The sequence below is a fragment of the Meles meles genome, chromosome 19 (assembly GCF_922984935.1).
Source record: "Meles meles chromosome 19, mMelMel3.1 paternal haplotype, whole genome shotgun sequence".
Lineage (NCBI taxonomy): Eukaryota > Metazoa > Chordata > Mammalia > Carnivora > Mustelidae > Meles > Meles meles.
In genome coordinates this window covers 55,324,140-55,347,620 of record NC_060084.1, presented here as the reverse complement: position 1 = coordinate 55,347,620, position 23,481 = coordinate 55,324,140, and the positions used below count along the sequence as shown (strand labels likewise).

At 40.5% G+C, this 23,481-nt stretch overlaps 1 protein-coding gene across 1 annotated transcript in view; it reads right to left on the bottom strand.

Annotated features, from left to right (window-relative positions):
- The window catches only part of LOC123931367 (putative protein ZNF720), an 867,309-nt gene that overhangs the window by 219,498 nt on the left and 624,330 nt on the right, over nt 1-23,481 (bottom strand). The gene's annotated exons all lie outside the window — the stretch shown is intronic.

Below are 23,481 nucleotides of genomic sequence, written 5' to 3'. Positions count from 1 at the left end.
TTTCCATAGTCTGGCTATTGTAGACATTGCTGCTATAAACATTCGGGTACACGTGCCCCTTCGGATCACTATGTTTGTATCTTTAGGGTAAATACCCAGTAGTGCAATTGCTGGGTCATAGGGTAGTTCTATTTTCAACATTTTGAGGAACCTCCATGCTGTTTTCCAGAGTGGTTGCACCAGCTTGCATTCCCACCAACAGTGGAGGAGGGTTCCCCTTTCTCCACATCCTCGCCAGCATCTGTCATTTCCTGACTTGTTATTTTTAGCCATTCTGACTGGTGTGAGGTGATATCTCATTGTGGTTTTGATTTGTATTTCCCTGATGCCGAGTGACGTGGAGCACTTTTTCATGTGTCTGTTGGCCATCTGGAAGTCTTCTTTGCAGAAATGTCTGTTCATGTCCTCTGCCCATTTCTTGATTGGATTGTGTGTTCTTTGGGTGTTGAGTTTGCTAAGTTCCTTATAGATTTTGGACACTAGCCCTTTATCTGATATGTCGTTTGCAAATATCTTCTCCCATTCTGTCAGTTGTCTTTTGGTTTTGTTAACTGTTTCCTTTGCTGTGCAAAAGCTTTTGATGTTGATGAAATCCCAATAGTTCATTTTTGCCCTTGCTTCCCTTGCCTTTGCCGTTGTTCCTAGGAAGATGTTGCTACGGCTGAGGTCGAAGAGGTTGCTGCCTGCATTCTCTTCAAGGATTTGGATGGATTCCTTTCTCACATTGAGGTCCTTCATCCATTTGGAGTCTATTTTCGTGTGTGGTGTAAGGAAGTGGTCCAATTTCATTTTTCTGCATGTGGCTGTCCAATTTTCTCAGCACCATTTATTGAAGAGGCTGTCTTTTTTCCATTGGACATTCTTTCCTGCTTTGTCGAAGATGAGTTGACCATAGAGTTGAGGGTCGATTTCTGGGCTCTCTATTCTGTTCCACTGATCTATGTGTCTGTTTTTGTGCCAGTACCATGCTGTCTTGATGATGACAGCTTTGTAATAGAGCTTGAAGTCCGGAATTGTGATGCCACCAACTTTGGCTTTCTTTTTCAATATTCCTTTGGCTATTCGAGGTCTTTTCTGGTTCCATATAAATTTTAGGATTATTTGTTCCATTTCTTTGAAAAAAATGGATGGTATTTTGATAGGGATTGCATTAAATGTGTAGATTGCTTTAGGTAGCATAGACATTTTCACAATATTTATTCTTCCAATCCAGGAGCATGGAACATTTTTCCATTTTTTTGTGTCTTCCTCAATTTCTTTCATGAGTACTTTATAATTTTCTGTGTATAGATTCTTAGTCTCTTTGGTTAGGTTTATTCCTAGGTATCTTATAGTTTTCGGTGCAAGTGTAAATGGGATTGACTCCTTAATTTCTCTTTCTTCTGTCTTGTTGTTGGTGTAGAGAAATGCAACTGATTTCTGTGCATTGATTTTATATCCTGACACTTTACTGAATTCCTGTACAAGTTCTAGCAGTTTTGGAGTGGAGTCTTTTGGGTTTTCCACATATAGTATCATATCATCTGCGAAGAGTGATAGTTTGACTTCTTCTTTACCGATTTGGATGCCTTTAATTTCTTTTTGTTGTCTGATTGCTGAGGCTAGGACTTCTAGTACTATGTTGAATAGCAGTGGTGATAATGGACATCCCTGCCGTGTTCCTGACCTTAACGGAAAAGCTTTCAGTTTTTCTCCATTGAGAATGATATTTGCGGTTGGTTTTTCATAGATGGCTTTGATAATATTGAGGTATGTGCCCTCTATCCCCACACTTTGAAGAGTTTTGATCAGGAAGGGATGCTGTACTTTGTCAAATGCTTTTTCAGCATCTATTGAGAGTATCATATGGTTGTTGTTCTTTCTTTTATTAATGTGTTGTATCACATTGATTGATTTGTGGATGTTGAACCAACCCTGCAGCCCTGGAATAAATCCCACTTGATCGTGGTGAATAATCCTTTTAATGTACTGTTGAATCCTATTGGCTAGTATTTTGGCGAGAATTTTTGCATCTGTGTTCATCAAGGATATTGGTCTGTAGTTCTCTTTTTTGGTGGGATCCTTGTCTGGTTTTGGGGTCAAGGTGATGCTGGCCTCATAAAATGAGTTTGGAAGTTTTCCTTCCATTTCTATTTTTTGGAACAGTTTCAGGAGAATAGGAATGAGTTCTTCTTTAAATGTTTGGTAGAATTCCCCTGGGAAGCCGTCTGGCCCTGGGCTTTTGTTTGGAGATTTTTGATGACTGTTTCAATCTCCTTACTGGTTATGGGCCTGTTCAGGTTTTCTATTTCTTCCTGGTTCAGTTGTGGTAGTTTATATGTCTCTAGGAATGCATCCATTTCTTCCACATTGTCCAATTTGTTGGCGTAGAGTTGCTCATAGTATGTTCTTATAATTGTCTTATTTCTCTGGTGTTAGTTGTGATCTCTCCTCTTTCATTCATGATTTTATTGATTTGGGTCCTTTCTCTTTTCTTTTTGATGAGTCTGGCCAGGGGTTTATCAATCTTATTGATTCTTTCAAAGAACCAGCTCCTAGTTTCATTGATTTTTTCTATTGTTTTTTTGGTTTCTATTTCATTGATTTCTGCTCTGATCTTTATGATTTCTCTTCTCCTGCTGGGTTTAGGGTTTCTTTCTTGTTCTTTCTCCAGCTCCTTTATGTGTAGGGTTAGGTTGTGTACTTGAGACCTTTCTTGTTTCTTGAGAAAGGCTTGTACCACTATATATTTTCCTCTCAGGACTGCCTTTCCTGTGTCCCACAGATTTTGAACTGTTGTGTTTTCATTATCATTTGTTTCCATGAATTTTTTCAATTCTTCTTTAATTTCCTGGTTAACCCATTCATTCTTTAGAAGGATGCTGTTTAGTCTCCATGTATTTGGGTTCTTTCCAGCTTTCCTCTTGTGATTGAGTTCTAGCTTCAGAGCAGTGTGGTCTGAAAATATGCAGGGAATAATCCTAATCTTTTGATACCTGTTGAGACCTGATTTGTGACCCAGGATGTGATCTATTCTGGAGAAGGTTCCATGTGCACTAGAGAAGAATGTGTATTCTGTTGCTTTGGGATGAAATGTTCTGAATATATCTGTGATGTCCATCTGGTCCAGTGTGTCATTTAAGGCCTTTATTTCCTTGTTGATCTTTTGTTTGGATGATCTGTCCATTTCAGTGAGGGGAGTGTTAAAGTCCCCTACTATTATTGTATTATTATTGATGTGTTTCTTTGATTTTGTTATTAATTGGTTTATATAGTTGGCTGCTCCCACGTTAGGGGCATAGATATTTAAAATGGTTAGATCTTTTCTCAGGGTTCTGGGATCGAGTCCCGCATCGGGCTCTCTGCTCTGCAGGGAGCCTGCTTCCTCCTCTCTCTCTGCCTGCCTCTCTGCCTACTTGTGATCTCTCTGTCTGTCAAATAAATAAATAAAATCTTTAAAATGGTTAGATCTTCTTGTTGGACAGACACTTTGAGTAGGACATAGTGTCCTTCCTCATCTCTTATTATAGTCTTTGGCTTGAAATCTAATTGATCTGATATAAGGATTGCCACCCCAGCTTTCTTCTGATGCCCATTAGCATGGTAAATTGTTTTCCACCCCCTCACTTTAAATCTGGAGGTGTCTTCGCGTCTAAAATGAGTTTCTTGTAGGCAACATACTGATGGGTTTTGTTTTTTTATCCATTCTGATACCCTGTGTCTTTTGATTGGGGCATTTAGCCCATTAACATTCAGGGTAACTATTGAGAGATATGAATTTAGTGCCATTATTAGCCTGTAAGGTGACTGTTACTGTATATTGTCTCTGTACCTTTCTGATCTACTACTTTTAGGCTCTCTCTTTGCTTAGAGGACCCCTTTCAATATTTCCTGGAGAGCTGGTTTGGTGTTTGCAAATTCTTTCAGTTTTTGTTTGTCCTGGAAGCTTTTGATCTCTCCTTCTCTTTTCAATGATAGCCTAGCTGGATAGAGTATTCTTGGCTGCATGTTTTTCTCGTTTAGTGCTCTGAATATATCATGCCAGCTCTTTCTGGCCTGCCTGGTCTCTGTGGATAAGTCTGCCGCCAATCTAATATTTTTACCATTGTATGTTACAGACTTCTTTTCTCGGGCTGCTTTCAGGATTTTCTCTTTGTCACTAAGACTTGTAAATTTTACTATTAGGTGACGGGGTGTGGACCTATTCTTGTTGACTTTGAGGGGGGTTCTCTGCATCTCCTGGATTTTGATGCTTGTTCCCTTTGCCATATTAGGGAAATTCTCTCCAATGATTCTCTCCAATAGACCTTCTGCTCCCCTCTCTGTTTCTTCTTCTTCTGGAATCCCAATTATTCTAATGTTCTTTCGTCTTATGGTGTCACTTATCTCTCGAATTCTCCCCTCATGGTCCAGTAGCTGTTTGTCCCTCTTTTCCTCGGCTTCCTTATTCTCTGTCATTTGGTCTTCTATATCACTAATTCTTTCTTCTGCCTCATTTATGCTATCAGTGAGAGCCTCCATTTTTGATTGCACCTCATTAATAGCTTCTTTGATTTCAACTTGGTTAGATTTTAGTTCTTTAATTTCTCCAGAAAGGGCTTTAATATCTCCAGAGAGGGTTTCTCTAATATCTTCCTTGCCTTTTTTGAGCCCGGCTAGAATGTTCAGAATCGTCATTCTGAACTCTTGATCTGACATATTACCAATGTCTGTGTTGATTAGGTCCCTAGCCTTCGGTACTGTTTCTTGTTCTTTTGTTTGTGGTGATTTTTTCCGCCTTGTCATTTTGTCCAGATAAGAGGATATGAAGGAGCAAATAAACTACTAAAAGGGTGGCAAAGACCCCAGGAAAATGCGCTGTAAACAAATCAGAAGAGACCCCTAATTGTGGGGGGGGAGAAAGGGGATAAAAACAGGTTCTGAAAAAAAAAAAGAAAAAAAAAAGGAAAAAAAAAGAAAAAAATTAAAAAATAAAACAAATAAAAAAATATAAAAAAGAAAGAAAAAAATATATATATTTAGATGAACTAGTCAAAAAACGTTAAAAAAGAAAAGGGTAAAAGTTTTAAAAAATTTAGCAGAAGAAGAAAAAAGAAAAAAGAAAAAAAAATGAAAAAAAAAAAAATTGAAGTAGCCGCAAGACTAAAGAATCATGGGGAGAAAGCCATGAGTTCCGTGCTTTGCTTTCTCCTCCTCTGGAATTGCTCTGCTGTCTTAGGAATTGAACCTGCTTTCTCCTTGATAGATGAACTTCGTCCTGGCTGGATATTTTGTTGATCTTCTGGGGGAGGGGCCTGTTGTAGTGACTCTCAAGTGTCTTTGCCCAAGGCGGGATTGCACCGCCCTTACCGGGGGCCGGACTAAGTAATCGGCTCAGGTTTGCTTTTGGGAGCTTCTGTTCGCTGAACGCTTTCCGTAGAGTTCCGGAGGACGGGAATGAAAATGGCGGCCTCCCAGTCTCCGGCCCAGAGGAGCCTTGAGCCTGGGGCCCCACTCCTCAGTGCGCCCCCAGAGGACAGCACCCAATCACTCCCATATCCCCAGCCTCCAGCCGCGCTCCGAGCTCACCCAGCCCACGACCAGTTCAAGGTAACCCCGAGCTGAGAGTTCTGTCCTCGGCTCTGTCTCTGCAGCCGGCTTCTCCGTTCTAATACCTGTGAGCTCTGCGACACTCCGACACCCCCGATCCTTCTGTGACCCTGCGGGGCCTGGGGCCACGCTGACCCCGCGTGGGCTTCACCCTGGTTTAGCCTCTGGAGCAATGTCCCTCAGTGGAACAGACTTTTAAAAGTCCTGATTTTGTGCTCCGTTGCTCCGACGCTTGCCGGGATCCGGCCCCTCCCCCCGCGGTCTATCTTCCCGTCGTTTTAGATTCACTTCTCCGCCAGTCCTACCTTTCAGAAAGTGGTTGATTTTCTGTTTCTAGAGTTGCTGTTCTTCTTCTCTTCACTCTCCCGTTGGATTTGTAGGTGTTTGCAATGTTTAGATAAGCTATCAAGCTGATCTCCTGCTACCTGATGTAGTCTCAGGCTGCTACTTCTCCGCCATCTTGACTCCTCCTCTTTCATGCATTTCTTAACTTAAAAAAGTATTAAAATAAAGAAAAGACATATTCATTTATTTTACAGAAAGCTCAGATGAGAGGCAGGGGAGGGGCAGAGGGAGAGGGAGAGAGAATCTCAAAGTGATTTCCTAGTGAGCTTGAAGCCTGACACAGGGCTCGATCTCAGGATCCTGAGACTGAGATCATGACTTGATCTGAAGTGATGAGTTGGAAGTTTAACCCACTAAGCACCCAGGAGCCCCACCTTTTTTTTTTTTTTTTAAGGAATCATTTTTTTTAGAGCACACTAGTGAGTATAGCGAAGGTGCAGAGAGAGAGAATCCTGAAGCAGACTCGCTGCCAAGTGGAGAGCTGATGATGTGATCAAACCTAGGACCCTGACATCATGAACTGAGCTGAAACAAAGAGTGGCCACTTAACCAACTGAGCCACCCCAGAACCCCTGTTCCCATTCACCTAAATTTGGATTGCTTTCATTCAGGAACGTGAACTGTAGTGTATCTGGGGTGATCTCAGCTCAGTGCTTGGTCATTGCTGCGGGCTTGGTTTTCTCCCCAGAAGCCTGTAAGAGAAACTCTGAGGTTGTCTAGGGTCTCTGTTCAGGCTTCTAGTGGGGCAGGATTGGAGGCTAGGATCAGCCATGGGAAGTGATTTAGAACATGCTTAGCTACCCAGACAGAGAACAGAGAATGTTCTAGTTCAAAGCATTGGCTGGACACCCAAGTCAGTCACAAGTGCTGACAATTCCCCTTAGCCAGATGGTTTCATCTACACAGGAGAATAGGCAATCATTGGACATTGTGTGTAATGGGGTCCCACCCACACTGACAGCTTTTGGGTGAAATATTTCTACCATGACTTTGGATGAATGCTACTTTGCTGTTTGCCAGGGATGTGTCTTTGGTGGTACAGTGTGCATCTTGGGTATCTTCCAGGCCTTCGCAGTTGGCCCTATGGCTGATGGCTGGAAGATCTTAAAATCAAACCATCTAGGTACATTGACTTTGGCATCTACCCTGCATGTGACTGCATAGCAGTGCCAGATGAGCAGCAAAAGATCATGAAGGAAAATGTATCTGTACTGTGGTGGATATCTGAGCCAAATCATACATGTGCCTTATACTGTATTGTCACTCTTCCTTGAAGTCATGTGGTGACCTCATGATCTGTGTGAGCATTTCCTTGATTGACATTTTAGTCATAATGGTCATTCCACTCATATTTGCATATAAGAAAGCTTGGTAGTATAGTGATAGCATCTTGATCTTGGGTCGAGGACAGATGACTTTATTGGTCAGGAAAACAAATGGTCTATTTTCATGGCCAAAGATTGGGTGTATACACTAGATGTTCCTTGAAGATACTGGGGTTTCCTATGCTCAGAGTCTCCAACACAAACTCACCACATGTGCAGTGTGTCCCTCTATGAGTTGGGGGTTCGCAGCTGGCCAGTGGAATTAGCGTGATGAAGATGTTTATGATGTTTGCTGTGTCATGAGCCATAAGACACTTGGACTTTGACCTGGGAACCTCTTGTCTTCTGCCAGTATTGGAACACTGTTACAGACCAACGGGTTATAGTATAGAATGTGTGTCATCTTGGAATTTTTATATTTATTGAGATTATCGGTGGACTTCATTCAAAACAAAATAGACATTCATAGGTTTGTTTCTTGTTTGTTCACTGAAGTTGTTTTGGTTGTACACATAAGTGAATATGTATAGTATTTCTATGTCACTGAGTTCACATTGCATAACACCTTCTGGGTCAAACCACAATGTCACAAATGACAGTACACAATGAAAAAAGCTGAAAGAGACACAAATACAGTGAATAGCCTGAATGTTACCAGTGTGGAATGGAGAAGGATGATGCGCAACATGAGGAAGTGGGAATGGGAAGTACAGACTTCCATGGGGTGAAAAGAATGCAGGGAACTCCTCCAATGGTATTTCCATAGCATTTTATGGTGCCAGATATTAGCTACTAATGGGGAGTATAGTAGCACCTATAGAGTTGTTGAATCCCATGTTGTACACCTAATGCAATCGAACATTGTAAAGTATATATTAATAGAAAGGAAATCAAGATGGATACCAAGAAGCATACACATATGTAGATTAGTGTCTTAAGAATTTGTGGGTGGAGAGGGGAAGAGTCAAGATGGCAGAGAAGTAGCAGGCTGAGACTACTTCAGGTAGCAGGAGATCAGCTCGATAGCTTATCTAAACATTGCAAACACCTACAAATCCAACGGGAGATCAACGAGAAGAAGAACAGCAATTCTAGAAACAGAAAATCAACCACTTTCTGAAAGGCAAGACTGGCGGAGAAGTGAATCTAAAATGACGGGAAGATAGACCGTGGGGGGGAGGGGCCGGCTCCCGGCAAGGGGCGGAGCAATGGAGCACAAAATCAGGACTTTTAAAAGTCTGTTCCACTGAGGGACATTGCTCCAGAGGCTAAACCAGGGTGAATCCCACATGGGGTCAAGTGGCCCCAGGACCCACAGGGTCACAGAAGGATCGGGGGTTTTTGAGTGTCGCAGAGCTCGCAGGTGTTAGAACAGAGAAGCCGGCTACAGAGACAGAGCTGAGGACTGAACTCTCAGCTCAGGGTTACCTTGACCCCGTCACAGGCTGGGTGAGCTCGGAGCGTGGCTGGAGGCTAGGGATACAGGAGTGATTGGGTGCTGTTCTCTGGGGGCACACTAAGGAGTGGAGCCCCGGGCTCTTGGCTCCTCCAGGCCAGAGACTAGGAGGCCGCCATTTTCATTCCCATCCTCTGGAACTCTACGGAAAGTGTTCAGGGAACAGAAACTCCCAAAAGCGAACCCGAGCGGATTACTTAGTCTGGCCCCCCAGTAAGGGCAGTGCAATCCTGCCTCAGGGAAAGACACTTCAGAGTCACTACAACAGGCCCCTCCCCCAGAAGATCAACAAAATATCCAGCCAGGACCAAGTTCATCTATCAAGGAAAGCAGGTTCAATACCTAAGACAGCAGCGGAATTCCAGAGGAGGAGAAAGCAAAGCATGGAACTCATGGCTTTCTGCCCATGATTCTTTAGTCTTGTGGTTAATTCAATATTTTTTTCAATTTTTTGTTCTTTCTTTTTTATTCTTCTGCTAAATTTTTTAAAACTTTTACTCTTTTCTTTTTTAACATTTTTTGACTAATTTATCTAAAATATATATTTTTGCTTTCTTTTTTAATTTTTTCTTTTTGTTTTATTTTTTAAATTTTTTTCTTTTTTTTTTTCTGAACCTATTTTTATCCCCTTTCTCCCCCCCACAATTTGGGGTCTCTTCTGATTTGTTTACAGCGCATTTTTCTGGGGTCTTTGCCACCCTTTTAGTATTTTATTTGATCCTTCATATCCTCTTATCTGGACAAGATGAAAAGGCAGAAAAAATCACCACAAACAAAAGAACAAGAGGCAGTACCAAAGGCTAGGGACCTAATCAACAGAGACATTGGTAATATGTCAGAACAAGAGTTCAGAATGATGATTCTGAAGGTTCTAGCCGGGCACAAAAAAGGCATGGAAGATATTAGAGAAACCCTCTCTGGAGATATAAAAGCCCTTTGTGGAGAAATTAATGAACTAAAATCTAACCAAGTTGAAATCAAAAAAGCTATTAATGAGGTGCAATAAAAAATGGAGGCTCTGGGGCGCCTGGATGGCTCAGTGGGTTAGGCCGCTGCCATCAGCTCAGGTCAGGATCTTAGGGTCCTGGGATCGAGTCCTGCGTCGGGCTCTCTGCTCAGCAGGGAGCCTGCTTCCCTCTCTCTCTCTCTGTCTGCCTCTCTATCTACTTGTGATCTCTCTCTCTGTCAAATAAATAAATAAATAAATCTTTTTAAAAAATGGAGGCTCTCACTGCTAGGATAAATGAGGCAGAAGAAAGAATTAGTGATATAGAAGACCAAATGACAGAGAATAAAGAAGCCGAGCAAAAGAGGGACAAACAGCTACTGGACCATGAGGGGAGAATAAGAGAGATAAGTCACACCTAAGATGAAACATTAGAATAATTGGGATTCCAGAAGAAGAAGAAAGAGAGAGGGGAGCAGAAGGTCTATTGGAGAGAATTATTGCAGAGAATTTCCCTAATATGGCAAAGGGAACAAGCATCAAAATCCAGGAGATGCAGAGAACCCCCCTCAAAGTCAACAAAAATAGATCCACACCCCGTCACCTAATAGTAAAATTTACAGGTCTTAGTGACAAAGAGAAAATCCTGAAAGGAGCCCAGGAAAAGAAGTCTGTAACATACAATGGTAAAAATATTAGATTGGCAGGAGACTTATCCACAGAGACCTGGCAGGCCAGAAAGAGCTGGCATGATATATTCAGAGCACTAAACGAGAAAAACATGCAGCCAAGAATACTCTATCCAGCTAGGCTATCATTGAAAAGAGAAGGAGAGATCAAAAGCTTCCAGGACAAACAAAAACTGAAAGAATTTGCAAACACCAAACCAGCTCTACAGGAAATATTGAAAGGGGTCCTCTAAGCAAAGAGAGAGCCTAAAAGTAGTAGATCAGAAAGGTACAGAGACAATATACAGTAACAGTCACCTTACAGGCTAATAATGGCACTAAATTCATATCTCTCAATAGTTACCCTGAATGTTAATGGGCTAAATGCCCCAATCAAAAGACACAGGGTATCAGAATGGATAAAAAAACAAAACCCATCAATATGTTGCCTACAAGAAACTCATTTTAGACGCGAAGACACCTCCAGATTTAAAGTGAGGGGGTGGAAAACAATTTACCATGCTAATGGGCATCAGAAGAAAGCTGGGGTGGCAATCCTTATATCAGATCAATTAGATTTCAAGCCAAAGACTATAATAAGAGATGAGGAAGGACACTATGTCCTACTCAAAGGGTCTGTCCAACAAGAAGATCTAACCATTTTAAATATCTATGCCCCTAACATGGGAGCAGCCAACTATATAAACCAATTAATAACAAAATCAAAGAAACACATCAATAATAATACAATAATAGTAGAGGACTTTAACACTCCCCTCACTGAAATGGACAGATCATCCAAGCAAAAGATCAACAAGGAAATAAAGGCCTTAAATGACACACTGGACCAGATGGACATCACAGATATATTCAGAACATTTCATCCCACAGCAACAGAATACACATTCTTCTCTAGTGCACATGGAACATTCTCCAGAATAGATCACATCCTGGGTCACAAATCAGGTCTCAACCAGTATCAAAAGATTGGGATCATTCCCTGCATATTTTCAGAACACACTGCTCTGAAGCTAGAATTCAATCACAAGGGGAAAGCTGGATAGAACCCAAATACATGGAGACTAAACAGCATCCTTCTAAAGAATGAATGGGTCAACCAGGAAATTAAAGAAGAATTGAAAAAATTCATGGAAACAAATGATAATGAAATCACAACAGTTCAAAATCTGTGGGACACAGGAAAGGCAGTCCTGAGAGGAAAATATATAGCGGTACAAGCCTTTCTCAAGAAACAAGAAAGGTCTCAAGTACACAACCTAACCCTACACCTAAAGGAGCTGGAGAAAGAACAAGAAAGGAAGCCTAAACCCAGCAGGAGAAGAGAATTCATAAAGATCAGAGCAGAAATCAATGAAATAGAAACCAAAAAAAAAAAAAAACAATAGAAAAAATCAATGAAACTAGGAGTTGGTTCTTTGAAAGAATCAATAAGATTGATAAACCCCTGGCCAGACTTATCAAAAAGAAAAGAGAAAGGACCCAAATAAATAAAGTCATGAATGAAAGAGGAGAGATCACAACAAACACCAAAGTAATACGACAATTATAAGAACATACTATGAGCAACTCTACGCCAACAAATTGGACAATCTGGAAGAAATGGATGCATTCCTAGAGACATATAAACTACCACAACTGAACCAGGAAGAAATAGAAAACATGAACAGGCCCATAACCAGTAAGGAGATTGAAACAGTTATCAAAAATCTCCAAATGACAAAAGCCCAGGGCCTGACGGCTTCCCAAGGGAATTCTACCAAACATTTAAAGAAGAACTCATTCCTATTCTCCTGAAACTGTTCCAAAAAATAGAAATGGAAGGAAAACTTCCAAACTCATTTTATGAGGTCAGCATCACCTTGATCCCCAAACCAGACAAGGATCCCACCAAAAAAGAGAACTACAGACCAATATCCTTGATGAACACAGATGCAAAAATTCTCACCAAAATACTAGCCAATAGGATTCAACAGTACATTAAAAGGATTATTCACCACGATCAAATGGGATTTATTCCAGGGCTGCAGGGTTGGTTCAACATCCGCAAATCAATCAATGTGATAGAACACATTAATAAAAGAAAGAACAAGAACCATATGATACTCTCAATAGATGCTGAAAAAGCATTTGACAAAGTACAGCATCCCTTCCTGATCAAAACGCTTCAAAGTGTAGGGGTAGAGGGCACATACCTCAATATTATCAAAGCCATCTATGCCCACCTCAAATATCATTCTCAATGGAGAAAAACTGAAAGCGTTTCTGCTAAGGTCAGGAACATGGTTGGGGCGCCTGGGTGGCTCAGTGGGTGAAGCCTCTGCCTTCAGCTCAGATCATGATCTCAGGGTCCTGGATCGAGCCCCACATGGGGCTCTCTGCTCAGCAGGGAGCCTGCTTCCTCCAGTCTCTCTACCTGCCTCTCTGCCTACTTGTGATCTCTGTCTGTCAAATAAATAAATAAAATATTAAAAAAAAAAAAGGAACATGGCAGGGATGTCCACTGTTACCACTGCTATTCAACATAGTACTAGAAGTCCTAGCCTCAGCAATCAGACAACAAAAAGAAATTAAAGGCATCCAAATCGGCAAAGAAGAAGTCAAACTATCACTCTTTTCAGATGATATGATACTATATGTGGAAAACCCAAAAGACTCTGCTCCAAAACTGCTAGAACTTGTACAGGAATTCAGTAAAGTGTCAGGATATAAAATCAATGTACAGAAATCAGTTGCATTTCTCTACACCAACAACAAGACAGAAGAAAGAGAAATTAAGGAGTCAATCCCATTTACACTTGCACTGAAAACTATAAGATACCTAGGAATAAACCTAACCAAAGAGACTAAGAATCTATACACAGAAAATTATAAAGTACTCATGAAAGAAATTGAGGAAGACACAAAAAAATGGAAAAATGTTCCATGCTCCTGGATTGGAAGAATAAATATTGTGAAAATGTCTATGCTACCTAAAGCAATCTACACATTTAATGCAATCCCTATCAAAATACCATCCATTTTTTTCAAAGAAATGGAACAAATAATCCTAAAATTTATATGGAACCAGAAAAGACCTCGAATAGCCAAAGGAATATTGAAAAAGAAAGCCAAAGTTGGTGGCATCACAATTCCGGACTTCAAGCTCTATTACAAAGCTGTCATCATCAAGACAGCATGGTACTGGCACAAAAACAGACACATAGATCAGTGGAACAGAATAGAGAGTCCACAAATAGACCCTCAACTCCATGGTCAACTCATCTTCAACAAAGCAGGAAAGAATGTCCAATGGAAAAAAGACAGCCTCTTCAATAAATGGTGCTGGGAAAATTGGACAGCCACATGCAGAAAAATGAAATTGGACCACTTCCTTACACCACACACGAAAATAGACTCCAAATGGATGAAGGACCTCAATGTGAGAAAGGAATCCAACAAAATCCTTGAGGAGAACAGAGGCAGCAACCTCTTCGACCTCAGCTGCAGCAACATCTTCCTAGGAACATTGGCAAAGGCAAGGGAAGCAAGGGCAAAAATGAAGTATTGGGATTTCATCAAGCTCAAAAGCTTTTGCACAGCAAAGGAAACAGTTAACAAAACCAAAAGACAACTGACAGAATTGGAGAAGATACTTGCGAACGACATATCAGATAAAGAGCTAGTATCCAAAATCTAAAAGGAACTTAGCAAAACTCAACACCCAAAGAACACACAATCCAATCAAGAAATGGGCAGAGGACATGAACAGACATTTCTGCAAAGAAGACTTCCAGATGGCCAACAGACACATGAAAAAGTGCTCCACGTCACTCGGCATCAGGGAAATACAAATCAAAACCACAATGAGATATCACCTCACACCAGTCAGAATGGCTAAAATTAACAAGTCAGGAAATGAGAGATGCTGGCAAGGATGTGGAGAAAGGGGAACCCTCCTCCACTGTTGGTGGGAATGCAAGCTGGTGCAACCACTCTGGAAAACAGCATGGAGATTCCTCAAAATGTTGAAAATAAAACTACCCTATGACCCAGCAATTGCACTACTGGGTATTTACCCTAAAGATACAAACATAATGATCCGAAGGGGCACGTGCACCTGAACGTTTATAACAGCAATGTCTACAATAGCCAAATTATGGAAAGAACCTAGATGTCCATCAACAGATGAATAGATAACAAAGATGTGATATGTATACACAATGGAATACTATGCAGCCATCAAAAGAAATGAAATCTTGCCATTTGCGATGACATGGATGGAACTAGAGGGTATCATGCTTAGTGAAATAAGTCAATCGGAGAAAGACAACTATCATATGATCTCCCTGATATGAGGACATGGAGAAGCAATATGGGGGGTTAGGGGGATAGGAGAACAATAAATGAAACAAGATGAGATTGGGAGGGAGACAAACCATAAATGACTCTTAATCTCACAAAACAAGCTGGGGGTTGCTGGGGGGAGGTGGGTTGGGAGAGGGGGAAGGGTTATGGACATTGGGGAGGGTATGTGCTATGGTGAGTGCTGTGAAGTGTGTAAACCTGGCGATTCACAGACCTGTACCCCTGGGGATAAAAATACATTATATGTTTATAAAAAAAAAAAAAAGAAGAAGAAAGGATGAATACCCAACTTTTGTAGCAACATGGACGGGACTGGAAGTGATTATGCTGAGTGAAATAAGTAAAACAGCGAGAGTCAAGTATCATATGGTTTCACTTATTTGTGGAGCATAACGAATGACATGGAGGACATTGTGAGATGGAGAGGAGAAGGAAGTTGAGGGAAATTGGAAGAGGAGGCGAACCATAAGAGACTATGGACTCTGAAAAACAACCTGAGGGTATTGAAGGGACGGGGGTTGGAGGTTGGGTGAAGCATGTGGTGGCTAATAGGGAGGGCACGTATTGCATGGAGCACTGGGTGTTGTGCAAAAACAATGAATACTGTTACGCTGAAAAAATAAATAAATAAAAAATAAAAATGAAGAATTTGCGGGTGAAGAAAACTAACCCTACTCTTCCAAAGAAGCTAATCCTAAGTATTCATAGTAGGATAAAGTCCCAGGAAAGCAAACTGATCTGTTTCACAGTGGAAATAAATGCTCCTTAATGTAGAAGGGAAGGGACAGGGAAAGAGAAGCATGTGCCCAGTAGAGCAAAGAAGGGAACTGGAAGACCAAGAAGAGCCTGTGGTCCTCACAGGCAGCCCAGGAAGAGCAGCCTAGGGTGTACATGAAAGAACAGTCATTTCTTAACTCAATTTACTTAAATTTATCTCTCTCATCTCACCACTGAAGAGCATCAGGAAGGCTTTTCTTTGGAAGTGGATTCTTCAGGGAAGACCAGAAAATACAACCATGTTGTATAACTGTGCTTATTTTAGGCAAAGTCAGTTTTCAGAAGGAAGCCTAGGTTCAAAGAAGTGATCCTGTAGCCTGAAGCTATGGGTATTAGTAAAAATGCAGGGGAAACTTGAAATTGATAAAGGCCATGGACTCAGTGGGGTTCAAGCTACAAAATCCAGCATTGCAGCCAGAAGCAGATTGCACCTGAATTTCTTGTGAAGGAGGGAGATATTTCCATGAATATGGTGGTGTGGAAAATTGAAGAAGGAAAAATAAGAGGAGGTCCAGAGAAGAGTGATTGGGTTAAGTTTGTTACAAAGGGGTAAGTTGGCTTGAATGAAGAGTGATGGGAAGCGAAGGACCCCATACTAACTTCTACGCTCTGCCTCCTTTTTAGGAACCTTTGAATCTATCGTGATTTCAGTCTGATTCTTTGGTTTATGGTTAGGAAATCAGTCTTAATAACTTCTCCAATTTTATGAATTCCCTGTTTTGTTTTGTTTTTGTTTTTTCATACATTTCCCTATTTAGGGGCGCTGGGTAGCTCAGTGGGTTAAAGCCTCTGCCTTCAGCTCAGGTCATGATCCTGGGATCCTGGGATCGAGCCCTGAATCAGGCTCTGTGCTCAGTTGGGAGCCTACTTCTCCCTTTCTCTCTGCCTGCCTCTCTGCCTACTTGTGATCTCTGCCTGTCAAGTAAATAAATTAAATCTTAAAAAAACAAATTTCCCTATTTATTATTATGTAATGGTTTATGGAGTTAAAGCATTGCCAGTTTTGTTTTATTGATTGAATGGTCATTACTTTCTGTGTTCTATTAATGTTAACCTTTTACTTTATTCACTTAAGACTTTTCTTTATTTCATTCCTCTGCTAAATGTCATCCTAGTCTCTTCCTTTTTTAGTTCCTTCGTGGAAATTAAGTTGTTTGTTCCAAGATTTTTCTTAGCTCTCTATTGTATAACATGAACAACTTGGGAAATGGGAAGTCTAGTAGGGAAAAACTGGCAGAAATAAAGAATACAAACAATGACCAAAAGCAGTAAAAAAAAAATAAAATAAAATGATGATTTTTAGGCATTTCTGTAATCATATCAGGTGTGAACAAGGAATTTTACTGTTTCTTTTTCAGTTCAGATTCCTTTACTCTACTTTTGGTTGCATAATTGTTCTGAATAGAGAATCCAGTACTCTACTTAAAGGCAGTGGTGGGGTCACTTCATTACTGCTGATGATAGAGGAGAAGGTTGCAGATGGTCCCTACTGAATAGGTTTCATCTTTTCATACATCTGTGGCATTCATTAGGTTGGGGTTTCCTTCTCTCTCTACTTTGAGTGCCTTTAACATGACACATTGTCCAGTATGCCAATATTTGTATTCTGTCTCCCTTAATATGATCATGTCATTTTTTGCCTTCATTCTGTTAATGTGGAGTCTTGAATTTATGGTTTTCTGTATGTTGGAGTGCCCTTAATTCCAGGTCTGTTTCCCACTTGGTCATCTTGTAAAAAGGGAAAATGTGTGTTTGATTCAGTTTCCTCTATTTTATTGGGGACTTTGAGTGAATATGCCTCACAGGTAGAGTTTTGCAAACTTGTTGATTTCTAGTGTCTTTGTCTGGCTTGCATGAGCTGGGAATGCTGATGCCACAGAAAGAGTGTACTGCTAGTTTCTCTGATCTTTACTCCTTGGAAATGTTTGAGGAGATTTGCAGTCCTATCTCCTTCAGTGTCTGTTTGAATATCAAATGAACTCATCTGGCACACAATTTTTGTTTGTTGGATTTTTTTCATCTATTCCTCTTTCATTCAGCTTCACAGTTGTAGATCCTTTAAGATTTTTTCTATTTTCCTGAGTGATCCAGTCTAGATTCATTATACCTTTTCTGAAATTTGTACTTATCTTTTAGTATCAATTTGTGGGCACTGATTATCCATTGTTGCCTCTTATAATTACTTTTATTCCTACAGTCAGTTATACTGTATCAGCTTTCACTTCTTCACTTATTATAGTCAGTCTTTTTTCTGTTATTCTTCATTTAGTTAATCACCTGTCAGTGTTGTTGATCTTTTCCACCAAAAAACTCTTACTGTGCTGGTTATGACCCTATTTTTACTGTACTCCTTTTGATTAAGTTCAGTTTTCTGTTTCCATATCCTCCATTCTTCTGCTAAATTTGAGGTCATATGATCCTTTTTGTGATTGTTAGAGATACAGGAAAGTGACTTCTGCTACACCGTGACCATATCACAGAATTATCTATTAGGATATATGGTCAATATTTTGTGTGCCATGTTATGTACCTATGGAGAAATGAGATCCTGTTGGTTCCTTGTCAGCCATCTTTCTGACATTGTCTGTTTGATTTGGTGCTTCTGCATTAGAAGTCATCAGTATATTCTTCTGTATATGTGCTGCCGAAGCGAGCACTATTCTTCTGAATGTAGTAAGTGCAATGGTTTTACTTTTATTTGGTATCTGTCAGCTGTATCTTCACATGACACCAAGAGTTTGCAGCTAAAGTGAAAAATAGAAGATTCTTTCCAGAACGGATCAATGCACAGATACAAACATAGTGCTGTTGAGATTTTACACTTTTGCCCAGACTGGGACAATGATGGGGAGAGTGAAGGGCATCAAAGAAATCCTGGACGATACATGCAAACCAAGGCAATGGCCCTTAATGAGAATCTCACTGCCCAAAATGGTGAATGATATAAACCGCTGTGGAAAACCTCCCTCTTTAAGTCAACTGTTTATGCAGAGCAGTGTGTTTCTGTCAGCAGAAGCTCCAATCAGATATTCAAACATAGCTATTTGTGGAAAGACCATTTGGAACATCTGGAAAGTAACCTAGTCCACGCTGAAAATAATGATTTGAGCCATTTGGAAAATAGGACTATCCTGACCTTAAATCAGAGATTTAGAAATGAAGAACAAAGTGCTCAGTGGGATCCATATGAGAGGCACTTCACTGAGGAGTCGACCCTGCAGAATGACCAGAGGCTTTTCACTGGAGACAGAATTGCTCAGTGCACTGAATCTGAGAAAACATTGAACCAGGGCTCCAGTGTTCACAGATGTGTCAGGGCTAGTTTTACAGAGAACCATTATGAATGTGATAAATGTGGGGAAGGCTTTCATCCATGCTCTAACCTCAATATACATAATGGTCACCATTTGGGTGACAGTCCTCATAAAGATAATGAATGTGGGAAAGCTTTTAAACAGTCCTCCAGTGTTAGTGATCATCAGAGAATTCATGAGGGAAAAAGCCCATTCACATCTAATAAACCAGGGACCATGCTTAGTCAGTCATCAAGCCTAAACATCAATGAGATAATCCCTTTGGTAAAGGAAACTTACATTTTTAAGGATTGTGGTAAATCCTTTGACTGCCACTCAACATTATCTCAACATCAGCAAATGCCTACTGGAGAAAAGGTATACAAATGTGAAGAAGGTGGTCAAACCTTTAAGGACTATTCATCAAAAAATGGGCAATCACAGATCTATTCTGGAGAGAAACCCTACAAATGTCAAGAATGTGGCAAGGCTTTTAACAATCACTCAGGACTTAATAGACATCACAGAATTCATAATAGAGAGAAACCTTACCAATGTCATGAATGTGGCAAGAGCTTTAACCAGCACCCAGCCCTTATTCAACATCACAGAATTCATAGTGGAGAGAAACCTTACCAATGTCAAGAATGTGGAAAGGCCTTTTGTGTCAGGTCAGCCCTTACTGAACATCACAGAACTCATACTGGAGAGAAACTTTACCAATGTCAGGAATGTGGCAAGGCTTTTAACCACAGCTCAGTCCTTGCTAAACATTACAGAATTCATACTGGAGAGAAACCTTACCAATGTCAGGAATGTAGCAAGGCCTTTATACACAGCTCAAACCTTACTCGACATCACAGAATTCATACTGGAGAGAAACCTTACCAAATCAAGAATGTTGTTAGGCCTTTACAGGCACTCGGTCCTCAGTAAACATTGTAATATTCATAGTAGTTAGAAGGCTTACCAGTGTATAGAATGTAAGAATGGGGCACCTGGGTGGCTCAGGCGGTCATGCAGCTCAGGTCATGATCCCTGGGTCCCAGGATTGAGCTCTGCATCGGGCTCCCTGCTCAGCGGGCAGTGTGCTTCTCCCTCTCCCCCTGCCTGACCCTCTTCTCTCTCCATCTCTCTGTCAAATAAAGAAATAAAATCTTTAAGAAGTAAAGAAAAAAAGAATGTGAGAAAAATTGGTTAAACAGTGCTCACCGATTCATGCCTATGAGAGAATTCATATTAGACAGTAACCTCACAAATACAACCAGTGTGTCAAGGCCTTTGTCCAGCATGCACGGCTTCTTAACAGAGAATTCATACTGGAAAGACACCAGATGAATAGTGTGGCCAAACCTCTAGCAGGAACAGAACCTTTACTGCACATCACAGAATTCACCCTGCAGAGAAAATTATGGATGTAATGCATGTGAGAGAGTGCCTAAGGACTGCTCCCTCCTCACTCCACATGAGAGATTTTAAATAGGAGAGTAAGTATACAAATACTAAGAATATGTCTGACCTCTCAGTGGGACTCCCAACTTCCTTAAATTAACATCATTGTTTTCATATAGGAGTGAAAGTGTGAAATATAAAGAATGTGGCCAACTGGAATTCAGTGCTGACTCCGTATGTCAAAATGTATACTGGATTCAAACCCTTGGAACATCGTGAATGTGGAGAGGCCTTCATTTTAGTATACATTGGAGCACATACCAGAGAGTGCATTAAGGCAAGTCAATTGAAAGTTAGCAATGTTTGGAAAACTATTTAATTGAACATCAGATGCCAATGAATACAGAAATCAAGCCAATGGAATACATTAATCACCCTACTCAGACATTAATTACCCTGCATGAAAATAGTGATTATAAGGAGAAATCAGACCTGAACACTTAGAAAATGTATATGGTAGTCTGTTGAACAGATTTAGTGGATGGACTTTTTCATATATATAAGGATTTCAGTAGTTTTAAATTTTTACATTAACCCTATATGTTATTTGTGACTAATAATATTAATGTATTTCCTCTGAAATCACTCTGGAAAATTCCTCTGTTCCTCGTGGGTGTGTAAGAACACAGGGCTGATTGTTGCTACGTCAAAGATATTAGATGTCCTGCTCCATTAAGTGGGACTCATGCGTACCTAATTTTTCATGGAAGAGGACTGTATGATATACAACACATGAAATACATCTCAGTGGAGATGGCACTTACGATTATCACACTGATGTAAGATTCCAAGGGATAGGTGTTCAGAGCACACACTTCTGCATGTATTGAAACTAAAGAACTTCCTAAATATTAGAAGTAGGAGGTTTTCCTAATTGTTCTTTAAGGAAAAAGAGGTAGCCATGCAGTAAACTATGAATGTATCTTCCTAAGTGCAATCGTTAGAGAGTATGACTGGATGTGGTTAGATGAAGAGATCCTGACGAATGACTGCAGGAGGGTAGCTAACTCTTCCCTACAATGCCATACCATTGAACATACACATTTCTGCGGAATGTATCTCAGTTCTGAAATTTTTGGAAATAGGTACTCCCACGTCCTTCTGACAACACTTGAATGTGTTTGCACATGTGTGTTCTGTATTTTGAATGGAGACAATAGAGTGGATTTGATATGCATTACTCAGTGTATGTGTAAACTTAATATGTTTTCATTAATAAAACAGTGGTGTTTTTTTTCTTTAAAATATTTTTTTTTTATTTTGCTGACAGAGATCACAAGTAGGCAGAGAGGCAGGCAGAGTGAGAGAGGAGGAAGCAGGCTCCCGGTGGAGCAGAGAACTCAAAGTGGGGTTGGATTCCACGACCCTGGGATCATGACCAGAGCCAAAGGCAGAGGCTCTTTTTTTTTTTTTTTTTTTTGACGTTTAATAGTAATTTGTATTTTTCAGAGAGACAGATTTAGGGTTTGGAGAGTTCAGATGCAGAGGTGTTTAAGGTCAGGTAGTAAACCAGTGGAAGAGATGTTATTTTAAGGGGGAAAAAACAAATAATTTGGGGTTGAATAGTTAGGTTATCATTAAAAAGGCATTTCAGTATAAATATTTCAATTTATACAGCAAGGCTTTTACATTGACGTTAAAATAGTAAAGAGCCAGAAGAGAAAAGCATTTTGGTTATTTAAACTAATTTTTTTTCTTTATGGAATTCAAAGTTCTGTATATAGAGAAAATTACAAATTATACAGTGTTTTTGGAAATACTGCCCTTGGGTTGTTTCTTTGTCTAGATAAGGAAGAGCTGCGGGAGGTTGGTGCTAGGATGTTGTATGAAGAGTTCCAGAGAGTGAAGGAGCAGACACGGCCGGGCACGAGACTGGACTTAGACACAGCTCACATCTTCTGTCAGTGGCAGTGCTGTCTGCATATGGGGATATATCTCAGTCACTAAGTATCTCAACCACTAAGTCACATCAGTGCCCCAATAAAACACTGTTTTTTAACATACGGATATGGGTATGTCATGAATGATGTGTTACTCTACGTCTAGTGTTCATCTATTTTATTGCGGGTTGTACGGAGCTGATTAAATCCATCACCTGTTTGGTACTGGAGTAAAACAATATACTAGGACACCATTTTCCCACTTCCCTGAAAGTTTAAGGGATATGTGATTATTTTTTCCCTAGTCTATGCTATGATTTTCTCCTCTTTGTGAATAATATGACATCACTGTATGTGTATTGCCAAGCTTTGTAATATAGAGGTATTGTTGGTGTTTTAGCTCATGTACTCCATGATATTGCTACTTGGCACTGATTTTGTGTAGCCAGTAGTGTTGTTGGGGCCTTGTACTGACAGGAGCCTTTCTCACTAGTGCATTCCCCAGTCAGCACGCTGTAGGGTGACACGTTAGTGGAACGTCTCATACGACATCTCTACTCTATCCTAGTGAGCCACCATCACTCCTTTCTTCCAATGCCTTCCTTCCCATGTCCCATAGAGAAGACTCCCCCTCTCCCAGAGCTTCCCTAAATCTATTTTAGTCGGAATGGCATATTCTGGACATAGACTTGGGACTCTATAGCACTGTACCATGGGCCCACATGAAAGTATGTGTCCCACATCCTGAATTGACCGTTGTTTTCATATGTCTGTGAGGTACACAGCACAAATGACCATGCTATGTGTGTCATAGATACCCCATAAGAAAGAGAAATCTTTCCCAATTGGAATGATATGGTAGCCTAGGAAAGAGACAGAAAATATTCAAGATGAAGAATTAGCATGTAGAGGAGGAGAAGTGTCCCGAGTTTCCCAAGTGACTTCCTAGATGTAGAAAAATAACTTGTACTTGTTTTATGACCTACTTATCTCCAGATCTCCAGTTGTATTCACCCTCTTTTTTTTTTTTTTTCTTCGCTACGTAGACACCACAACCATTCTCTTTGCCTGTGTTGTGGAGAGAGTGTCTTCAGAAGATGCTTAATTGAGATTAGACAGATGGAAAGCCGATGGGTATTAAGACATATAGCACAGGGATGGGGAATTGAATCTAAGTAAAATTTGAGGAAGGCATCATCCTTCAGGGAAAGACAAGACCTATTAAATGGAAATGGGAGGAACACTTTCCCGTGTGGGGAGGGACCCGGAGGTGGCTCCCTTTAGTCACTGCAAAGGCACAGGAAGCTCTTGCTGGTGTCAATTGATGAATACATGTAATGGGGAGAAGAGATGGCTAATGTGGGTTTCTCAGGAGTAGGGAAGTTCTGCTTTTTCCTGATGATATG